Below are 21,914 nucleotides of genomic sequence, written 5' to 3'. Positions count from 1 at the left end.
CCGTTTAGAAGGCTAAGTGCGGTCAGCCACTAGGGCTCCTGTGACATACTGCAATACCTGAGCTGGGATCCTCATCTTCCTGTCTAGAGACAACTGCTTTCTGTCCCACACTGACAGAAACCAAGTCTGGAGAACTCAGAAGTGCGCTTGCGCCCACTCTACCGCTGGGAAGGTGGAAGACATCTGTCCTAGAAGGGACATCGTTTCTCGTAGCGATGTGTCTGAAAACAAATTCTGAATCTTTTCTACCAGCTTCCTTTCCTTGTCGACCGGGAGAAATACCTTCTCCTCGATGGTGTCCTATAACAAACCTAGAAACCCTAAGCTAGCTAACGGGTAGATTTATTTTAGGTAACCCTCCAGGACAGGTATACTACGAGATTTGGCCCCTCCCAGGAAACAGGAAACATCCACTTGGTCTCTCTATAAGTTTAGACCCACCGCAGGTGTCCGGCAGTATGTATTCAAGAAACCCTGAACATGGTCTACACACCAGACTACCCTAATTATACATTGCAGTTGATCATATATACACATAACGTATACAGTATTACATATACATAATTTTAAAATGGGTGGGTTCGCAACCTGTCCCGGAGGGTTACCTAAAATAAATCTACCCGTTAGCTAGCTTAGGGTTTTTCCAGTAACCCTCCAGGACAGGTATACTACGAGATGATGAGCAAGAAATAAACCTCACCAACCTTAGGGCGGGCTGACCGCTTGCAGGATTTCTCTTCCAAACTCCCTTGCAGTCATCCGATTCAACTTGTAGTGGCGCATGAATGTGTTGATATTCTTTCATGTCGCCGCTTTATATATCTCCATTGGAGACACTCCAGCTCTGCAAGCCCAGGTCGTAGCCGTGGCCCTGGTATAATGAGCCTTTACTTCACCAGGAATTTCTAAATTCATGGTTTTATACGCTTCCACAATGCACAGATTGGATCAATCTGTGCATTGTGTACTGGATACTGGATCATCTATTTTATTTTTTTTTTATTTTATTTTTTTTTTTTTCCCGATACCTTTTGGACTACTAACTTGCCAGAAAAATTAACAAATAAACTCTGATATTTTTACTTTCTTTAGCTATTCTATCAGATTTTTCCTTACATCTAACATACTTTATTTCTTTTCTTTTTCATTCAATGGATTAGTATAAAAGGAAGGAGATATAATTTCTTGACCTCTGTAAACCTATCTCTGACCTTGGCAAGATATCTTCACTAGTTCTGAGAACAACTCTATCATCATATATTGTGCAGGACAGTTCTTTACATAACAGTGCCTCTAATTCACTTATGCATCTTGCAGAAGTTATGGCCACTAAAAAGACCGCTTTTAGCGTTATAGGTCCTAAGCCTAAGTCTTCCGCTGGTACAAAAGGCGAAAATGTCAAAGCTTTTAGTACAGTCGATAAATCCTATTTCGGAAACGGTTTCACCACAACCGGCCTTTTCCGCTCCACAGACTTCAAAATCTAATAATTAAAGGATCATTAGCCAACTGCTTGTGTAAAAAAATCCTGATAATGCAGAGATCTGAACCCTAATAGTGTTTAGGGTCAGACCATTAACATAGTTTTGCAAAAAACTCCCAAATTGTCCCTATTTCAGCAGACTTAAAAAGCCAATACCCAGTCGATTTTCGGCCGATCGATCGAAATCGATCTATCGATCGCAAATCGATTGCCTGATTGCGATCGAAGGATCAACTGCAATCTTTCTGACAAGCTGGAAAATTAAAATCGATCTGAAGAGATTGCTTATTACTCTGCATTGACCCCAATGCACCTAAACACATCAGATAGATCAGAAATGTATCTGATAATCTGTCTGCTGCTAATCTAAACAGTGTATGGCTCCCTTTAAAAAACAAACAGACTCCTGTAAGCACAGGTCATACATTTTATATAAGTTCGCTTTCTAACTATTCAGTAAAGATTCTATCACTCTGTTAGATAGTCTTTTTCCTGAGGATAGACTTTTCACTAGCAAGTCCGCTAGATTCAAATGTATTACTTGAGGAATGTTCACCTCTTGAACTGTGATTAGATTGTCCATTATTGGTAACAATATCGGTCCTGCAAACTTCATATTCAACAATAGCGGAAACCACAATCTCTTGTCCCAACTGGGTGCAGCTAAAATTACAGTCATCTCTGAATTCATTATCTTCATGAAAACAACTCTACCTCTGGTATTCCCCACATCTGGGTTATCCACCTGCTATATTCAAAGTCCACTTCACAATCGACGTCTGCTAGATTGTTTGTTGAGCCCTTTAGGTGTACAACTGTGAATGACTTCAGATTGTCCTCTGCCAACACTAGACTCTCTAATGCTGGGGATACACGGTACGTTTATGTACTGTGTATCGAGCAGCTGATCCGGCCAGCTGATAATATTCAGCTGGCCCGATCAAGACGCTCGACCCCCGCCTGCGGACAATGGCAGGGAATCGAGCGCTTATAAGGAAGGGGACGAGCGGCAATCGATCTGCGCGCACGAGCGAGGATGCGCTGGCATCGAGCCGCTGGCTCGATCCGGCGCAATAACCGAGCCATGTATGCCCGGCAAAACGCTAAATTCATCAACTTGAACAATTTTGTTCCCCTAAGACGATTTTCCATCGAATTTAACACAAATCCTAGGCACCGAATTATCCGAGATGGTTGTATTTGAAATCTTTCTATGGTTATTACTCATCCATCTTTTTTCAGTTCTGTAATCACTCCCTCTATGATGATGCATTAACTGGTAAGGAATTAACACAATTTCTTTCCTGTGAAGTTCGGCAACTATTTACGAAATAATTTTTGTAAATATTCTGGGTGCCAATTTTATTCCAAAGGAGAGGCAACGGAATTGAAAGTGATACATTCCGTTTCCGTTTCTCACTGCAACCTCAGAAATGCCTGGGATTTCGATTCAATCAGTACATGTCAATAAGCATCTTTCAGACCGATGCTTATGCTGTATCCTCCTGGAATCAGAAGATTCCAGACTGTGTAAATTGACTCCATTCAGAAACTTTACATGTTTTATGAATGTATTTATTGGCTTCCGATTCCATATCAATCGAATTTTTCCTGTCGGTTTTTTGACCAGGGATATCTTTGCCTACAACCCTTTCCATTTACGGGTACTAGTCATTTCGCAAATTTAAAGAGTGGAAGGAATTGCTGAGTCTTCCTCCCACCTGGTTTTTGTCCCTTTTGTTTAGACGGTGCATCAGAGCTTCTGAACAAGGCGTTCGGTTTGCTCTGCTCTATTGAAGCTGTGATATTGGCCTCGTTCGAGAATCTGTACCAAATCTGGCCCAAATAATCGATCTCTTGAATGTGGAATTGTACACACTTTATTTTTGGGTAAAGTACTTCCCATGTCTTTATCCAAAGATTCCTTCTAGCTACATTGGCTAACACTGCAGCTCTGTCATCAATGTGATTCAGAAGTCGCATCAATCATAAAGCAAATAGCTTTAAACATCACAGTAAAAGAAAGATCACCTCTTTACTTGCACCAATTTTTATGTGCCTTTCCACCTGCCGCATTCCCAAATTTAAAGTGCGAGCGACTACTGTAGTTGCTGCAGCAGGGCGAAAATTTTTACCAATAGCTGTCCAAGTTTTCTTTAAAGCAAACTTTTTTTTTTGAAGGCTCTTTTATATTATCAACACCTTCAAAAGCTAATTAATTTTAATTTAAGAAAAGACAGCATCCAACTTAGGACACTTGGGATCCTGGGGCCCTTTGGTGAGTTAGTTGGCAAAACCCTACCTATCCTGGCATGCAAAAGCGAAAGCAGATTAGCTTGAGCAGTGTCTCATGAACAAGCTAATTAGGCCTTACCTGCAAAGCCAGGTATATAAGGGTTCACCTGGTGTTTGATGCACACACCCTTTTTGCAATACAAATTAGGACACTTGTCCCAGTATTTGCTATGCTCTTCTGAAAAAGGAAACCTTCCCTTAAACCTAGACAAAAAACACTTTTCCTTTGAAGTATGTACAGAAAATACAAGTGGTTGGTCCCCTTCTACTCCTGCATACAATTCCTCATGTACAGAAGTCCTTTGTGGCTTGTCAGTTTTTTAAAACTAATGCATTATATAAAGCTTTTCAGTTTCACTTGATGCAAATTTAACTATTGCAGGTTTGCTTTGCATACTCCCCTTCACCATCAGAATCAAAAACATCCTCCATTTCTAATTACTCTGGTTCAGAATCAGACAAAACCTGTCTATTAGCTGTAGCTTTTTTATGTACAAAGGTCCAACAGATACATTACTAACAATTTCCTCTGATACGGAAGCAGGTATATTGTCAATAACTGGCGGAGTTATAATCACCCCAGCCTGTGCAAAAAAAAAGTAGTTTCAACATTAATTGGCACAGGAATTTTTATCTGTAACAACATTAACAGGTGCTTGTGTAGCTAAAGCCACCATTGCTTCTCTGAAAGCCTTAATTAACTCAGTCATTTCACTTCTCATTGCATTCATTAAGTATTTATATGAATTAATAGACTCCTGATTAAGCAGTGTAATTGTGCATGCTTAACAAAGTTTTAGCACATACATGTGGCAATTTAATATTGCATATAGGGCAACGTTTGGACCTGGGCCTGTCAGTTTAAACAGCAGTATTTACTCTGAAAGAAAAACAGACAAAACAACCCTAGTCAAAGAAACCATTTTAGCTAAAACAAACAATTATTAGCCAAACTTTGCCCCAACAGCTAAGGCTAGCTGTAAAAATGAATCCAAATCAGTTTTATCTCACCGCTCCTGCGTCTTGTTTGGATCAGTCTCAGGCTTGTCGGCTTTGGTATCCTTCTTGGCCTCCTGCCTTGAATCCCAGCCTCCTGAGCAGCGTTTATCTCTCACACAGTTTAATGGATAGTGAGAGTGAACGCCGAACCGCTGTAGCTCTTCAATTCTGGCGTGCGGAAGTAACGTCACGGCGACACCGGAAACGTCCGTGCCGCCATCTTGGTTGAGGGAAACCATGCGCACGGCCTCTGCCTACCGCTTTGTCTCCCCCAGCGTCCAACAACCGTGCCAGCGGCCTCTGCCAAAAGAGCGTCTTCGCTACAGCCTTCCCCCTGCCGCCATCACCTGAACACCATGCGTTTGAGGGAGGTAAGCCACTGGTTCCACACTACTGATCTTCACATTTATCGGTCAGCATAAATCCCCAGCAGCATGCCCAAAGCCCTTAGCCACCCAGGCTCTCCAGGACTCGGACACCTTACAGAGAGACCTGTTCCAGGGAACAGGAAACATCCATACTGCCGGACACCTGCGGTGGGTCTAAACTTATAGAGAGACCAAGTGGATGTTTCCTGTTTCCTGGGAGGGGCCAAATCTCGTAGTATACCTGTCCTGGAGGGTTACTGGAAAAAGATCTTTTGCTGGCTTGGGTCTAGCTGAGATTTCTCTATACTTACCAACCACCCTAGTCTTCTTAGGGTCTGGAGAGAAAAATCTAGCTCCTCTTTTAAGGTTACCTCGGAGCCTGCCAGGAACATGAAATAGTCGAGATACGGAAGAACTCTCACACCGTGGAGATGCAGGAAAGCAATTACTTCTGCCACTACCTTCGTGAAAATTCTTGGTGCCGACGAAATGCCGAACGGCAGCGCCCGATACTGGTAATGACACAGAGCGTCCCCTATCCGAACCGCAAACCTCAGATACCTCTGATACGCCGGATGAATGGGAACGTGAAGGTAAGAGTCTTCTAGGTCTATAGTGGCCAGAAAAGCACCTGGCCAAATTAGATTCTTGACTGAAGCAATGCTTTCCATGTGAAATCTCTCCACAATGTGGGGGTTTAATGGTTTCAAGTTCAGGATCATCCGATACTTGCCTGATGGCTTCCGTACCAGGAAGACTCTGGAATAGAACCCCTGGAACTGTTCCTGAGTAGGGACCCTGCTGATCACCTTTTTCTGTAGTAATGAAATGATTGAGACTTTTAGAGCTGCCGCTCTTTCTGGATCTCTGGGAGAGTTTGTTATCAAAAGGCTGGGGGGAGGGGGAGAACTGAACTCTATTTTGTACCCGAATTCTACCAGGTTTAATATGAACTCGTTTGATGTCATCTCCTTCCAAGGTGTGGTAAACTGAGCTAGTCTTCCCCCCCACCTGGAGCTGACTCATTTCCCGGGTTTCGTGGAAGGGATATAGGATTTGTTAAAGAGAAAGGACGACCTGCCCCTACCTGCATTAAACGTCCATCTCCTGGTTTGAGCTGCCCCTCTACCAGCCTGATCCCTGCGTGTGGATCCTCGCCTGACCTGAAAACCCCTTTGGCTAGGCTTCTTTCTTTTGTCTGGAAATTTTTTCCCTCTATTGGAAGATCTTTCCAATATTGTATCTAAGTCCTTCCCGAATAGTAGTTCACCCGAAAATTCCATGGCACATAATTTATGCTTGGAGGTGACATCACCTTACTATGCATTTAACCAGACAGCACGCCTGGATGAATCTATCAAGGCTGCAGCTTTGGCTGATGCTCTCAAACACTCTGAAGCTGAATCCGCTAAATACGAAACAGACTTTGTTATAACCGGTAAGGATTCCAATATAGTTTCATGGGGAGTACCGTCAGCAAACTGGCCCTGCAATCCCTTCATCCACTTGTCTAAATTTCGAGCAAGACAATAGATGCAATAGCTGGCTTGAATGCGAAACTAACCGCATCCCAGGCCCGCTTAAGTAAAGTTTCCACCTTTCTATCCATCGGTTCCTTAAGAACACCCGCGTCTTCGAACGAAAGGTCAGTGTTTTTTGAGTACTGAGCCAAAGCCGCATCCAGTTTAGGACATTTTGCCCATGGTACCTCATCCTCCTCTCTAAACGAAAACCTGCGTTTAAAGGATCTGGGAATAAAATAACCTCTTTTCAGGGTCCTTCCACTGGGATTTAATTAAATCTTTAATAGAATCGTGCATAGGGAATGTTTTAAAGTTGCGAGCCTTCAAACCCCTGTAAATTTCATCCTGAATAGAAATAGAGGGAATATCAGCTTTAATCTGTCCTGATTCATAAACTGCCTTAAGCAGTTCTTCCGTGTCTTCACCATTAAAAAGATATTTAGGGATTTTGACAATAATGGAGTCCTCTGAAACATCTGAACCAATTGCTTCACCTTCATCCGACTCTCGCTCAGACTGCTGCCTAGGCTCTGCCTGACCCAACCCCCCCGAACCTTCAGCTAGATCAACTGGCTGAGAGGCAGTTAGGGACGAAGATGGTCCGCCCTGTGAAGCTGATGAAGTACCAGGTTCACTAACCGGCAAGGCTAATGGAGGGGCTGAAGGATTAGGCAGAAAAGCAGATCTAAATGCAGAAAAGGTATTTGTCATCTCATCTCTCATAGATTTCATCAAATATAACAAAGCTAAAGTAGTCTGAGCTGGTTCTCTCTCTGGGGAAGCCTGTCTCTTTAAAAGTGACTGACATTGTTTGCACATATTTCTAGTAGCCCCCTCATGAAGTCTGATGTTACACTTCTGACACCTTAATCTTTCAGGCTGTTGCTGAGCAGGTCTCTGCAAAACAGTGAAAGTTATGAAAAGAGAGAACCTTAAAATCACTTCGCCACCCAACATCTGCTAAGGCAGTGATTCAAGATTTCCACATACCTGTCCGGCATCCACTAAGGGAGACTGGCTCGGCTGGGTATCTGTGGCAGAAGCCGCAGTGGAGGACTGCTCCTGCTCCATAGCTCGGTCTGGCGTCCCACGTGTGAGAGAGCGTGTTGTCCGCACTCCCCTCGGCTAAGAAGATACCGCCCAAGGACTTCCTGTCTTCGCCGGCCAATCGACGGTGACCGGAAGTGATGCGTACGCAAAGTCGCATCCCACTTCCTACGTGTCACCGCCCACACGCTGGGACGCAAGAAGACGGCGGTGATGGCGGCGATCCGACCCTATGGACAACTTGTGACAGGTACCTCTGCCCCCACCACACAAGCTAAAGCTGGAGCCTCCCGCTCACAGCTTCCACCGCCACTAGGAAGTAAACCCTACCTAGCAGCATAGGCGCCCCAGGCAAACCTATACTAGAAAATAAGAAACATCTTTCCAGGTGTCCTCAGGTGATGGGAATCACACAAAAACTGAATGACCAGGGGAGGAGGAGCCTTATATAGGGAGGTGTGTTAATTTTATTACTCTTTTCAGGTGTTTCCGTTCGGGGAGGGGACATACAATGTCTCGGCAGCAGCCATCCTGGAGGACGATGGGAGAAAAACACTTTCTGAGAGCAGGAAAGAGATAAGGGGTCAATGGTTCATACATTTTTAGCTCTGGCATACGTCAATGAATGTGTCAGTGAGCAAAAACAACAGTTAAAAAAAAAAAAAAAAACTTAGATTTAGTCCTTTTTTCGCAGTAGGACGTTGCGTTTTAATGCGACGTTAAGGTCACAACGCAAATTACAACACAACCCTCCAAAAAAGTCAACGCAACTTAATGCCCCATTGCCACATACAGTAGAACATACAGGCAAAGAAAAGTATGCTTCCAAGTGTAGCGAGAGACTGGATCGCTAATGAATGTAACGGGACCTCAGTGGATACCGCCTCCAGTGGCACCCTGCCTCCCAGAATCATGCAGACACCAGTATCAATGCAATATATTTATTCCCCACAGACCAACGTGATCTAATGGGGTGACGTAAGCAATAGAAAATATAGCACTAATCAAACACTTGTTAACTCAGCAAGATCATAACAATAAAAGTAATATACCTTACACATTCAAAGTGCATCAAAAGTGTATGTCCAAAGTAGCCACCTCCTGCGCCCCTCCAGTGTCACTCTAAACAAGTGTACACTAGACTGGCGCAGAACGCACTGCAGCAAAGGGACAAGCTGAATAAACTGCAATCACATGGTAGTAACCTCTTGCGCCCCTCCAGTGTCACTTTAAAGAAGTGCACACTACACTGGCGAAAGACGCACAACCATAGCAAAGAAACAAACTTAAAGAGAGTCTGAAGCGAGAATAGATCTCGCTTCAGACCTCATAGTTAGCAGGGGGCATGCGTGCCCCTGCTAAAACGCCGCTATAGCGCGGCTTAACGGGGGTCCCTGTCCCCCCAAACCCCCTCCGTGCAGCGGGGGAGCTCTTCCTGGTTGGGGCAGGGCTAACCGCCGCAGCCCTGTCCCATGCGCGTCTGTCAGACGCGTATCTCCGCCTCTCCCCCGCCCCTCTCAGTCTTCCTTCACTGAGAGGGGCGGGGGAGAGGCGGCGATGCGCGTCTGATAGACGCGACTGGAGGCAGGGCTGCAGCCGTTAGCCCTGCCTCCAGGAAGACAATCCCCACGACCAACTTGCCGACCATCTTTTGCGGGGGGGGGTGGGTTGGGGGTGAAGGGACCCCCGTTTAGCCGCGGGATAGCGGCGTTTTAGCAGGGGCACACGTGCCCCTGCTATATATAAGACCTGAAGCGAGATTTAGTCTCGCTTCAGTGTCTCTTTAAGAAAATGCAATCAGTAGCACAACCTTATTTAACTCCCGACTGGCCAGTTTGCTATAATGCAGTTCTGCACTCGGGGTACCCCTTTAAGGAACGTTATGTGCACAGTTGGGCGCCTTGTGAAGAAGGTGCAGCAGCAAGTAGACTCCCGATGCACTCAGCAATAGCAGCATAGATGCCAGTGATGTGAGAGGGGACAGGTTAACCAGGCTATAGTTCAGAATGGCCGGCTATGGCAAACAGTCCTGACATACACTGTCCACAGGTTGTTGTAAGAGGAGTGGTATGACTCCCAAACCTCTCAGCCAGGTTAATGACCCTCTATCACTGCAAAGATAGTTCCTACCATGAGGTGCAGGGCCAGTCCCTGATAATGGTCACTCAGCAGGTGCAGAACTCACAGGCAGAAGTTTTGAGGAGACTGAGATTCACAAACTTTGTAATCCAGCTAAAATGGTTCCTTCTGAAGTCCACACGGCTTGTACAATCCAGACTCCACCAACCTCACAGGTTCACACAGTTCTAGTCCGGCAGCTGTATCCTTTCTCCAAGATTCAGCTCAGGGTGCAGCAATCTGTGTCACAGGATCCCTTCTTCACACTCAGAAAACAAATGGAAGCCAGTCTGATGGATTTAGGCCTGAAGATCCAGTCACTCCAGACCTCACTCCCCGGCTCTAGACACACCAGCCACACCTCAGCAGAGATGGGCCGAACCTCCGATTTTAGGTTCGCGAACCGGGTTCGCGAACTTTCGCGGAAGGTTCGGTTCGCGTAAAAGTTCGCGAACCGCAATAGACTTCAATGGGGAGGCGAACTTTGAAAAAAAAAAATAATTATGCTGGCCACAAAAGTGATGGAAAAGATGTTTCAAGGGGTCTAACACCTGATGGGGGGAGTGGGATAGATGCCAAAAGTCCCCGGGAAAAATCTGGATTTGACGCAAAGCAGCGTTTTAAGGGCAGAAATCACATTGAATGCTAAATGACAGGCCTAAAGTGCTTTAAAACATCTTGCATGTGTATACATCAATCAGGTAGTGTAATTAAGGTACTGCTTCACACTGACACACCAAAATCACCGTGTAACGCACCGCAAACAGCTGTTTGTGTAGTAACGGCCGTGCTGGACTGGTGCGCACCATGGCGAGAGTGCAGGTTTTGGTGGCTTTACAGCCCATATGGTCGGCCTGGCTGATGTAGCTGAATGACAGAACAGTGACTGTCCAGCTGATCAAATTTGGTCTGACCACAATGAAGCAACGACCTTATTATCTTTTGTGTGCCCCCCGAGACACTCATCTAGGCGCCGGTCATTGCTTCATTGTGATACGCAAGCCCCTTCACCACGGCAAGGTAATGATCACGAAGGGGAATGGGCGCATGTACATGCCTTTTCTTTTGTTGTTGCAGCTGCCCGCAGTGCAGCCAGAAAAATTAGGCAGTCATGTACACGCACCCGAAAAATTATTACAGCGGCCGCTGCTAGCAGCGGCCTAAAAAATTCAGCAATCCGCCTGGAGTCCCGGACCCTGTTGGTGGTGGCGGAGAAGGTAGTGAAGCGGCCTGCAGGCAGACATGCTGTGTGGAGGGACTGGGAGCGACTTAGTCTTCTTGGGGCAGGCCAGGCAGCCAGTCACACGGCGTGCAGGCAGAGATGCTGTGTGTGCAGGGACTGACTTAGTCTTGGGGCGGGCAGCAGCCCTCCGGGATCCATGCCTCATTCATTTTGATAAAGGTGAGGTACTTAACACTTTTGTGACTTAGGCGACTTCTCTTCTCTGTGACAATGCCTCCAGCTGCGCTGAAGGTCCTTTCTGACAGGACGCTTGCGGCAGGGCAGGAGAGAAGTTGGATGGCAAATTGGGACAGCTCTGGCCACAGGTCAAGCCTGCGCACCCAGTAGTTCAAGGGTTCCTCATCGCTGTTCACAGCAGTGTCTACATCCACACTTAAGGCCAGGTAGTCGGCTACCTGCCGTTCCAGGCGTTGGTGGAGGGTGGATCCGGAAGGGCTACGGCGAGGCGTTGGACTAAAGAACGTCCGCATGTCCGACATCACCATGAGATCGCTGGAGCGTCCTGTCTTTGACTGCGTGGACACGGGAGGAGGATTAGTGGCAGTGGTACCTTGCTGGCGTTGTGCTGTCACATCACCCTTAAAGGCATTGTAAAGCATAGTTGACAGCTGGTTCTGCATGTGCTGCATCCTTTCCACCTTCCGCTGAGTTGGTAACAGGTCTGCCACTTTGTGCCTGTACCGAGGGTCTAGTAGTGTGGCCACCCAGTACAGCTCATTCCCCTTGAGGTTTTTTATACGGGGGTCCCTTAACAGGCAGGACAGCATAAAAGACGACATCTGCACAAAGTCGGATCCAGTACCCTCCATCTCCTCTTGCTCTTCCTCAGTGACGTCACGTAAGTCAACCTCCTCCCCCCAGCCGCGAACAATACCACGGGAAGGTTGAGCAGCACAAGCCCCCTGCGACGCCTGCTGCGGTTGTTCTCCTGCCGCCGTCCCCTCCTCCTCCTCCTCCTCCCCCAAAGAAACACCTTGCTTATCATCCTCTGAGTCTGACTCGTCTTCTGCACACGACTTCTCTTCTTCCTCCTCCTCCCCCCTCTGTGCTGCCGCAGGTGTTGAAGAAACAGCTGGGTCTGATGAAAATTGGTCCCATGCCTGTTCCTGCCGTAACGGTTCCTGGTCACGCTCATTCACAGCTTCATCCGCCACTCTACGCACAGCACGCTCCAAGAAGTAAGCGTAGGGAATTAAGTCGCTGATGGTGCCCTCACTGCGGCTCACCAGGTTGGTCACCTCCTCAAACGGCCGCATGAGCCTGCATGCATTTTTCATCAGTGTCCAGTTGTCAGGCCAGAACATCCCCATCTTCCCAGACTGTTTTATTCTACTCCAGTTGTAGAGGTACTGGGTGACGGCTTTCTTCTGTTCTAGCAGGCGGGAGAACATGAGCAGGGTCGAATTCCAGCGAGTGGGGCTATCGCAAATGAGGCGTCTCACCGGCATGTTGTTTTTCCGCTGAATTTCGGCAAATCGTGCCATGGCTGTGTAAGACCGCCTCAAATGCCCACAGAACTTCCTGGCCTGCTTCAAGACATCCGCTAAGCCAGGGTACTTTGCCACAAATCTTTGCACAACTAGATTCATGACATGTGCCATGCAGGGTATGTGTGTCAGCTTCCCCATACGCAAAGCGGCAAGCAGATTGCTGCCGTTGTCGCACACCACGTTGCCTATCTCCAGGTGGTGCGGGGTCAGCCACTCATCCACCTGTTTCTTAAGAGCAGCCAGGAGAGCTGCTCCAGTGTGACTCTCCGCTTTTAGACAAGCCATGTCTAAGATGGCGTGACACCGTCGTACCTGGCATGCAGCATAGGCCCTGCAGAGCTGGGGCTGTGTAGCTGGAGAGGAGAACTGCCACTCAGCCAAGGAGGAGGAGGACAGCGAAGAGCATGTAGCAGGAGGAGAGGAGGTGGCAGGAGGCCTGCCTGCAAGCCGTGGAGGTGTCACAATTTGGTCCGCTGCGCCCTGCTTGCCATCGTTCACCACCAGGTTCACCCAATGGGCTGTGTAGGTAATGTAGCGGCCCTGCCCGTGCTTGGCAGACCAGGCATCCGTGGTCAGGTGTACCCTTGACCCAACGCTCTTCGCAAGAGATGACACCACTTGCCTCTCAACTTCACGGTGCAGTTGGGGTATGGCCTTTCTAGAAAAATAAGTGCGGCCTGGCATCTTCCACTGCGGTGTTCCGATGGCCACAAATTTACGGAAGGCCTCAGAGTCCACCAGCTGGTATGGTAACAGCTGGCGAGCTAACAGTTCCGCCACGCCAGCTGTCAGACGCCGGGCAAGGGGGTGACTGGCCGAAATTGGGTTCTTCCGCTCAAACAATTCCATCACGGACACCGGACTGCTGCTGTGGGCAGAGGAGCAGGAACCGCTCAAGGGCAGAGGCGGAGTGGAGGAGGGTGCCTGTGAAGGTGCAAGGGAGAAAGCGGCAGAAGCAGATGATGCACCTGAAGGAGGAAGAGGAGAAGGAGGGTGACTTTTCTTTTGTGTGCTGCTGCTGCTTTTGCTCAGGTGGCCTTCCCATTGCTGTTTGTGCCTTTTCTCCAGGGGCCTTCGTAAGGCACTTGTCCCTACGTGAGTGTTGGCCTTTCCACGGCTCAATTTTTGTTGGCAGAGCGAACAGATGGCTTTGCTCCGATCTGAGGCACACACATTAAAAAATTTCCACACCGCTGAGCCACCCTGGGATGTGGGCACTATGGGGACCTCAGCAGCTGGTGCTGAAGGGCAAGTCGGCTGGCTGTACATAGGTGGCGATACATGGTGCCGGACTCTGCCACCAGCTGTTTCTGACGAAGAGCTGCCCCAGCTTCTTTCAGCAACTTCTCTCCTCCTACTACTCTCTGACTCCCCCTCTGAACTGTCCCCCTCTTCATCTCCTCTATTGGGAACATACAGAGGATCCCTATCATCGTCAGCATCGTAATCATCCTGCCCAGGTTCGCTTGCCTCAGAAAAATCCAAACGTGTAGGTCCTTCATCCTCCTTACACGTTAAATCCATAGTGTTGCCGCGTAACGCAGACATATGAGCTGGTGAAAATTCATCTGGCTGTAACAACAATGGCTGTGCATCAGTGATTTCACCACCACTAAATAATTCTTGCGAAGTGTCAAATGCAGCGGAAGTGGTGCTAGTAGTAGCGCTGGTGGCTGAGCAAGATGAGGTGTTCTGTGTCGCTAAATACTCAACCACGTCCTGACAATCTTGGGAGGTGATGGGACGTGCCTTCTTCCGAGCACTGTACTGTGGGCCAGGTCCACACGAAATTACATTTACACAACCTCGCGCAGACCTGCCGGGTGGCCTTCCTCTGGCTCTGCCACTACCTCTTCCTCTACCTGTTTTATCCATATCGGGTATGCACGGAGTGGTATATCACACTGCGTGCACTCACGTAGGTAGGTGGGTTCACTTAACTGCACAGGTATGCGCACTGATGCGGTGGGTTCACTGAACACAACAGGTATGCAGTGGCGGGTTCACTGAACAGAACAGGTATACAGTGGCGGGTCCACTGAACAGCACAGGTATGCAGTGGCGGGTTCACAGCACAGGTATGCAGTGGCGGGTCCACTGAACAAAACAGGTATGCAGTGGCGGGTTCACTAAACAGGTATACAGTGGCGGGTCCACTGAACAGCACAGGTATGCAGTGGCGGGTTCACAGCACAGGTATGCAGTGGTGGGTTCACAGCACAGGTATGCAGTGGCGGGTCCACTGAACAAAACAGGTATGCAGTGGCGGGTTCACTAAACAGGTATACAGTGGCGGGTCCACTGAACAGAACAGGTATGCAGTGGCGGGTTCACTAAACAGGTATACAGTGGCGGGTCCACTGAACAGCACAGGTATGCAGTGGCGGGTTCACAGCACAGGTATGCAGTGGTGGGTTCACAGCACAGGTATGCAGTGGCGGGTCCACTGAACAAAACAGGTATGCAGTGGCGGGTTCACTAAACAGGTATACAGTGGCGGGTGCACTGAACACAACAGGTATGCAGTGGCGGGTTCACTAAACAGGTATACAGTGGCGGGTCCACTGAACAGCACAGGTATGCAGTGGTGGGTTAACAGCACAGGTATGGTGGGTTAACAGCACAGGTATGCAGTGGCGGGTCCACTGAACAAAACAGGTATGCAGTGGCGGGTTCACTAAACAGGTATACAGTGGCGGGTCCACTGAACAGAACAGGTATGCAGTGGCGGGTTCACTAAACAGGTATACAGTGGCGGGTCCACTGAACAGCACAGGTATGCAGTGGCGGGTTCACAGCACAGGTATGCAGTGGTGGGTTAACAGCACAGGTATGGTGGGTTAACAGCACAGGTATGCAGTGGTGGGTTCACAGCACAGGTATGCAGTGGTGGGATAACAGCACAGGTATGGTGGGTTAACAGCACAGGTATGCAGTGGTGGGTTCACAGCACAGGTATGCAGTGGTGGGTTCACAGCACAGGTATGGTGGGTTAACAGCACAGGTATGCAGTGGTGGGTTCACAGCACAGGTATGCAGTGGTGGGTTCACAGCACAGGTATGCAGTGGCGGGTCCACTGAACAGAACAGGTATGCAGTGGCGGGTTCACTAAACAGGTATACAGTGGCGGGTCCACTAAACAGCACAGGTATGCAGTGGTGGGTTAACAGCACAGGTATGGTGGGTTAACAGCACAGGTATGCAGTGGCGGGTCAACTGAACAAAACAGGTATGCAGTGGCGGGGTCACTAAACAGGTATACAGTGGCGGGTCCACTGAACAGAACAGGTATGCAGTGGCGGGTTCACTAAACAGGTATACAGTGGCGGGTCCACTGAACAGCACAGGTATGCAGTGGCGGGTTCACAGCACAGGTATGCAGTGGTGGGTTCACAGCACAGGTATGCAGTGGTGGGTTCACAGCACAGGTATGCAGTGGTGGGTTCACAGCACAGGTATGCAGTGGTGGGTTCACAGCACAGGTATGCAGTGGTGGGTTCACAGCACAGGTATGGTGGGTTAACAGCACAGGTATGGTGGGTTCACAGCACAGGTATGCAGTGGTGGGTTCACAGCACAGGTATGCAGTGGTGGGTTCACAGCACAGGTATGCAGTGGTGGGTTCACAGCACAGGTATGCAGTGGTGGGTTCACAGCACAGGTATGCAGTGGTGGGTTCACAGCACAGGTATGGTGGGTTAACAGCACAGGTATGCAGTGGTGGGTTAACAGCACAGGTATGCAGTGGTGGGTTAACAGCACAGGTATGCAGTGGTGGGTACACAGAACAGGTATGCAGCCAGCCCAGGAACAAGTTAAGCCTAACTAATCTTTCCCTGAGAGACAGTCTGCAGCAGCTCGCCCTACTCTCACTAATGCAGGCACACGAGTGGCCGTAATGGCCGCCGCTGCCTGCCTTATATAAGGGGGGGTGGGGCTCCAGGGGCTAGTGTAGCCTAATTGGCTACACTGGGCCTGCTGACTGTGATGTAGAGGGTCAAAGTTGACCCTCATAGTGCATTGTGGGGCGAACCGAACTTCCGGAAATGTTCGCCTGCGGGAGGCGAACGCGAACCACCTAAGTTCGCCGGGAACCGTTCGCCGGCGAACCGTTCGGCCCATCTCTACACCTCAGCTCCCAGCAGCCTCTGCTCACTCTAGCCTCTCTTCCAGAATTCTCTGCAGTCTTAAAGGAACTATGCCCTCTAAAGGCAGCAGTATATAACATAACAGCACATTATATGGTGTTACACAAGTCATTACTGAGCATGTGCAAAGAGTCCAACGCAGCTAATAACTTGTATAACACGAAGCACTTTCTAAGAACGCTACACACAAGCGCAACGTGTGCACTGTGAATGTAGTACAGACTTAGTATTTCTGTGCGACTTTTTGGGGGCACTGCGTTGTACTTTGTGTTGAGACTTTAACGTCACATCAAAATGCAACGTCCTACTGTGAAAGAGGCCTGAAACAAAATAAAACCATGGAATGTCTTAAAAAGTAATTTAGAAGGAAGATATATACAATTGTTTATTTCATTAGTTCATTTTCACTTTGGGTGTCCTTTAAAGGGAAGACCCACGGTTCCCCTAAAAAAAAATAAAAAATCCAAATCCACTTACCTGGGGCTTACTCCATCCCGTGACCGGGTGGCTGTGCCCTTGATGCCGCTCCAGAGGCTCCCAGTCTTCTCCGGTGGCGCACCCGACCTGGCCGGCTTCCAGGTCGGGCTCTTGTGCGCTCCAAAGTGCGTCTCACGCGGGCGTGCTGACATCATCGGACATCCTCCTGGCTGTACTGCACAGGCTCAGTAGTTCTGCGCAGTACAGCCTGGAGGACGTCCAATGATGTCAGCACCCCCGCATGAGACGCACGTTGGAGCACACAAGAGCCCGACCTGGAACCCGGCCAGGTCGGGTGCGCCACCGGAGTAGACCGGAGCGGCGTTGAGAGCACATCCTGCCTGCCACAGGCTGGAAGAAGCCCCAGGTAAGTGGATTTGGATTTATTTATTTTTTTTGTCCGTGAACCCTCCCTTTAAAATTGATCCTGAACCCAACCCATGCACAGGACAAGGGAAAATCCATCCTGTATGTGTATAGAAAGTTTAGCCTGTCTAACCCCCCCTTTCATCTGTGAATAATCAGAAGTGTAATTTTATCTCAGCTGTGTCAGCTCAGGAATCTTGGCAATCCTTGGCAGTGCTACTAACTTGTAAACACAGGATGTTAACCTTATGTCAGCTTCCATACAAGCAGGAAGTGGGGAAACTGCAATTTTATTGCAGAATTTGTATCAGCTGTAACAAATGTTTTTCTTTAAAGGTTATGCTGTTACTTGTCTTTTAGAGCAGAGAGGATGTTCTGAGTTCAGGTCCGCTTTAACAGGGATAGCTAGTAAAGACCTTGAATTTCGTTTGTGAAAATTCAGAATTAAAATACAAAACTCACTCAAAATTTAGAAATATTGTAAAATTAACTTCACATCCAATCATGATGCACAATTCCATGAATTGCAAAATACAACGTTATGCTCATACATGCAAGGCATTTGTGCAAAATTACCCATTACAAAGCAACGCAAGGTATGGACAATGAGATGCGGATTATTGCAAGGAGATGCATATTTTGTATGCAAATTATTGCAGCTTGAAACAAAACAAATGCCACCTTGGTGTCGGGTTTCAAGCTGCAGTAATCTGCATACAGAATTTGCATAATCCTGCAACTGAAATCTTCACATCAACTAAATGACTTTACAGCCCGGGGCTACCCACAGGTAATATGCACCATCTATTGCACGCAAGCATGCACCAAACTCATATATACTCAGGTGTGTCTGGGCCTTAGGACACCTGAATATTATGGGACTTTCCACTTCTAGCTATGCCACTTGATTGAGAGAAAAAAAAAGTTAGATGGGGTGAGGGTTGTAGTCCATGAGCAGTGACGGAACTAAGGGGGGCTTGGGGCCCCCGGCCAGTTTAACAGTGGGGCCCCAAGCACTCTATTGATACAGAGCTCCAAAACATAGCAAGGACAGCTTCAGTGCCAGAAAGGTGTAATCAGAGTAAAGGAAACAGTTTGCGAAGGATTACCACTATGTAATGCACATGTAGAGGTAATCATTACCAGCATAGCACCAATAAAAAGCTAAGAGGATTGAGGGCCCCTTAAAGAGAACCTGTACTGAGTAGAAATATTTAAAATAAACACATGAGGTAACTTCAAATGAACATTCCATAGTTACCTTGCCATCACTACCTCTCAGAAGCTCACCAATTTCTTCTGATAATAATCCCTTCCAGTTCTGACAATATTTTGTCAGATCTGAAATATATCAGTTGCTGTCAGTAAAATATCAGTTGCTGTCAGTTATAGCTGAGAGGAAAACTGATGTACCAGGTAATGTCCATGTTTCCCTATGGCTCAAGTGGGCGATGTTACAGGTTAACTGTGTGCTGACCAGAAAGCTGTTATGGGTAATGGCCTTATTCAAAATGGAGGACGGAAAATTCCCTTGATCACAGTGAACAAACAGGACGTGGGACAGGAGAAAGACACTGAGGAGTAGACTACATGGAAGGCAAGTATGACTTGTGTATTCTTATTTTGAGTTTTAGTTTTCAGTTCAGGTTTTCTTTAAGGGTCACGGTGCAGTCACAACTAGGGATGGCAAATGAGATGCAAATTTTGAGCTTATGCAAATTCTCTATAAAAAAACATATGCAGTTTAAAAAAGTTGACCAAATAAAATTTTACCTTAGCAGGATTAGATTGGTTTAATTTTCAAGCTGCATAAATTTGCATACAAGATTTGCATAATGCTGCATCAACAAAATTTACATCTCATTGACCAACCCGAGTCACAACCTCTGCATCCCCAATTGCTACACCACAGTCTAGGAGCCAAGACTATGCAGTTTCTGACATCTAGCTCATCTTTACATAATGTTATAAAATACAGGCAGCAGAGGACAGAGGAAATGATTTCACGGTAAAAAGCAGTTTGGAACTGCAGAGCACTAAAGAGAGGAAGGAGAAGTGTGGAAGTTTGGTTACCACTCTGTGGAGTGCCCAGCAATTCAGCTGATTACTCTGCAGCCTACTTAGCTTGCTCACAGCCAGACTCTGCTTATCATTCATAAGGCCTCTTTTCCACAAACTGTTTAGCTGTGTGCTCAGCATCAGCAAGCAGTTGCCAGGCAGCAGTGAGCAGTTGTGAGAGTTTGAGAGGCATTTCACTGCCTGTAAACAGTTCATGGAAAAGAGGCCTCACACAGAAAGAGACCCACCTCTGCTAAAAGGACTGCCTCCAATGACTGCAACAAGAAAACTCATAAGCTCTGGACTATAAGCAGAGCTCATATATGTAGGACTGACCAGAGATTAGGGAGGGGTGTGTAGATGGGAGGATCCTCATTTGAAGAGGGGTGGTGCAGGCAGTGTTCAATATCAGTAAAAAGGGGAGGGACGAGGAGACCAGACAGCGTAAATGGGTGGAGTAGAGAAAGATCTCAGTAGAAAGAGGTGGTTTTGAGAAAATGGGCTCTATTCACAATCATTTTCCGCTTGCAGTAAACCATTTGCGGTAAATTTGCGACCAAAATAAGACCATGTTGACAGTCACAAAATTTTCCACATGCGGAAAATATGCAATAAAAGAACACAAATGATACGGAAAAAAGAGCGGTTTTGTAAGCATTACTGGAGCGATTCAAAACACTAGCGTTCGGTTTTACCAAAACGCTCAGCTAATGTTAATGGATGGGGCAACTTCCACTGGAGCGATTGCGCTTCCTGAAATCGCAAGCGCAGGACATGCAGCATTTTGGGACCGTTAGCGCTTCAATGTTAAGTATATCATCGCTGGCGTAATCGCTCATCAAAACCTGCAGGGAGCGATTTTGCTAGCGTTTTAAAGTTACTGCACACTGTAACAAAATTAAAATTAATTGAACGGACCAATCAGACTTTAAAACGCTAATCGCTAAACAACCGCTGGCAAATTGATACATTTCGTAAAATCACTTCCTAAAACGCTCATGAAATCACTTACAAACTGCTCATACAAAACGCTAGTGCTTGCGATTAGCGATAGCATTTTGCAGTGGGTTCCAGGCCTTACAGGGATGGAGGAAGCCTCATTGGGACCTTGAGGCTTTCCCCTCCCGAGGTTAGTATCCCCCAGGGGAACTTTTTTTGTTACAGAGGCTCTTTAAGTGCCCGTTTTTTTATCATCTACAAGTAGCAGGTGATATATTTTGCTTCCCATTGACTTAAATGGAGTCTGGAGGCTTAGGCCCTGTTCAGACTATGGGCTCTATTCTCAATGAGTTTCCGCATGCGGTAAAGTACATGCGGGAAGTTTGCACCCAAAATACCGGCAAGTTGGGATTCTCAAAATGTTCCGCATGTTTTTTCCGCATGCGGAAAAAGTGTGATAAAAGTGCGGGATTCATGCGGTAAAATTTCCGCAAAAGTCGGTATTTTCCGCAATAAAAGATCAATTCTCAAAGATGTTCAGGCGCATCATTTCTTCGTTAATTACCGAATTTTTATCACCTACAAGAAGTAGGTGATATATTCCGCATCCCATTGACTGTAATGAAGTGTGGAGGCTTAAGGGCTGTGCTTGGTGGACTTTAACTTTTTTTTTTTAAACACTTTTTCATGCGACCTTTTTACCGCATGATTCCCGCATGAATAATGCCTGTTTCCGCATCTTTTTTCCCGCATGCGGAAAACATGCGGAAAATGTTAGTGAATGCTGAAAAAATGCGGAGTTTACCGCTGGCGGGAATTTACCGGTAAAATTTTGCGGTACTTTTGGCTCTTTGAGAATAGAGCCCAATGTGCGTTCCTAGCCGTTTTGAGGGAACGCGACGCGTACGGGTACAATATATGCATAGAAACGCCTATCAATGCTTTCCAATGGCCTCGTTCACATGTATGCATGAGACACATACGTTTCTCATCCGCATTGCTGCACGCAGTTCTGTGCGTCACGCACAGAAACGGACGCAATGAAAGTCTATGGACACGTATCAAAAACGCGTACTATTGCGTTTTAGCGTACGTTTCCCTCTGCGGTTCCCATAATTTTTTTCCCCTGGGTCACGTGTGTGTGCAAAACGCAATAGAAAACGCATTCGAACGCAAGAAGAACGCATTAGTTTTTCAACTTGCGTTTCTTTGAATTTATACATGTTCTACAAACGCTGACAGTCTGAACAGGGCCTTAAAGAGACACTGAAGCGAAAAAAAATTATGATATTATAATTTGTATGTGTAGCACAGCTAAGAAATGAAACATTAAGATCAGATACATCAGTGTAATGGTTT

The 21,914-nt window shown here is 47.2% G+C and overlaps 1 protein-coding gene across 2 annotated transcripts in view; it reads right to left on the bottom strand.

The window, feature by feature from the left end:
* The window catches only part of LOC137545545 (hydroperoxide isomerase ALOXE3-like), a 107,930-nt gene extending 88,010 nt beyond the window's left edge, over positions 1 to 19,920 (bottom strand). Inside the window, exon 1 of one of the 2 annotated variants that reach the window (XM_068266903.1) lies at positions 19,865 to 19,920. The gene's annotated coding sequence lies outside the window, so the exon portion shown is untranslated. Of the gene's footprint in view, positions 1 to 19,631; positions 19,721 to 19,864 lie in introns of those variants that run through there. The other variant, XM_068266904.1, reaches the window with a different exon arrangement.
* Positions 19,921 to 21,914: the final 1,994 nt, after the last annotated feature.

This window comes from Hyperolius riggenbachi, chromosome 2, assembly GCF_040937935.1.
Source record: "Hyperolius riggenbachi isolate aHypRig1 chromosome 2, aHypRig1.pri, whole genome shotgun sequence".
In the NCBI taxonomy this organism is placed as follows: domain Eukaryota; kingdom Metazoa; phylum Chordata; class Amphibia; order Anura; family Hyperoliidae; genus Hyperolius; species Hyperolius riggenbachi.
The sequence above is the reverse complement of the archived record's forward strand: the minus strand, read 5'-3'. Positions and strand labels throughout refer to the sequence as shown.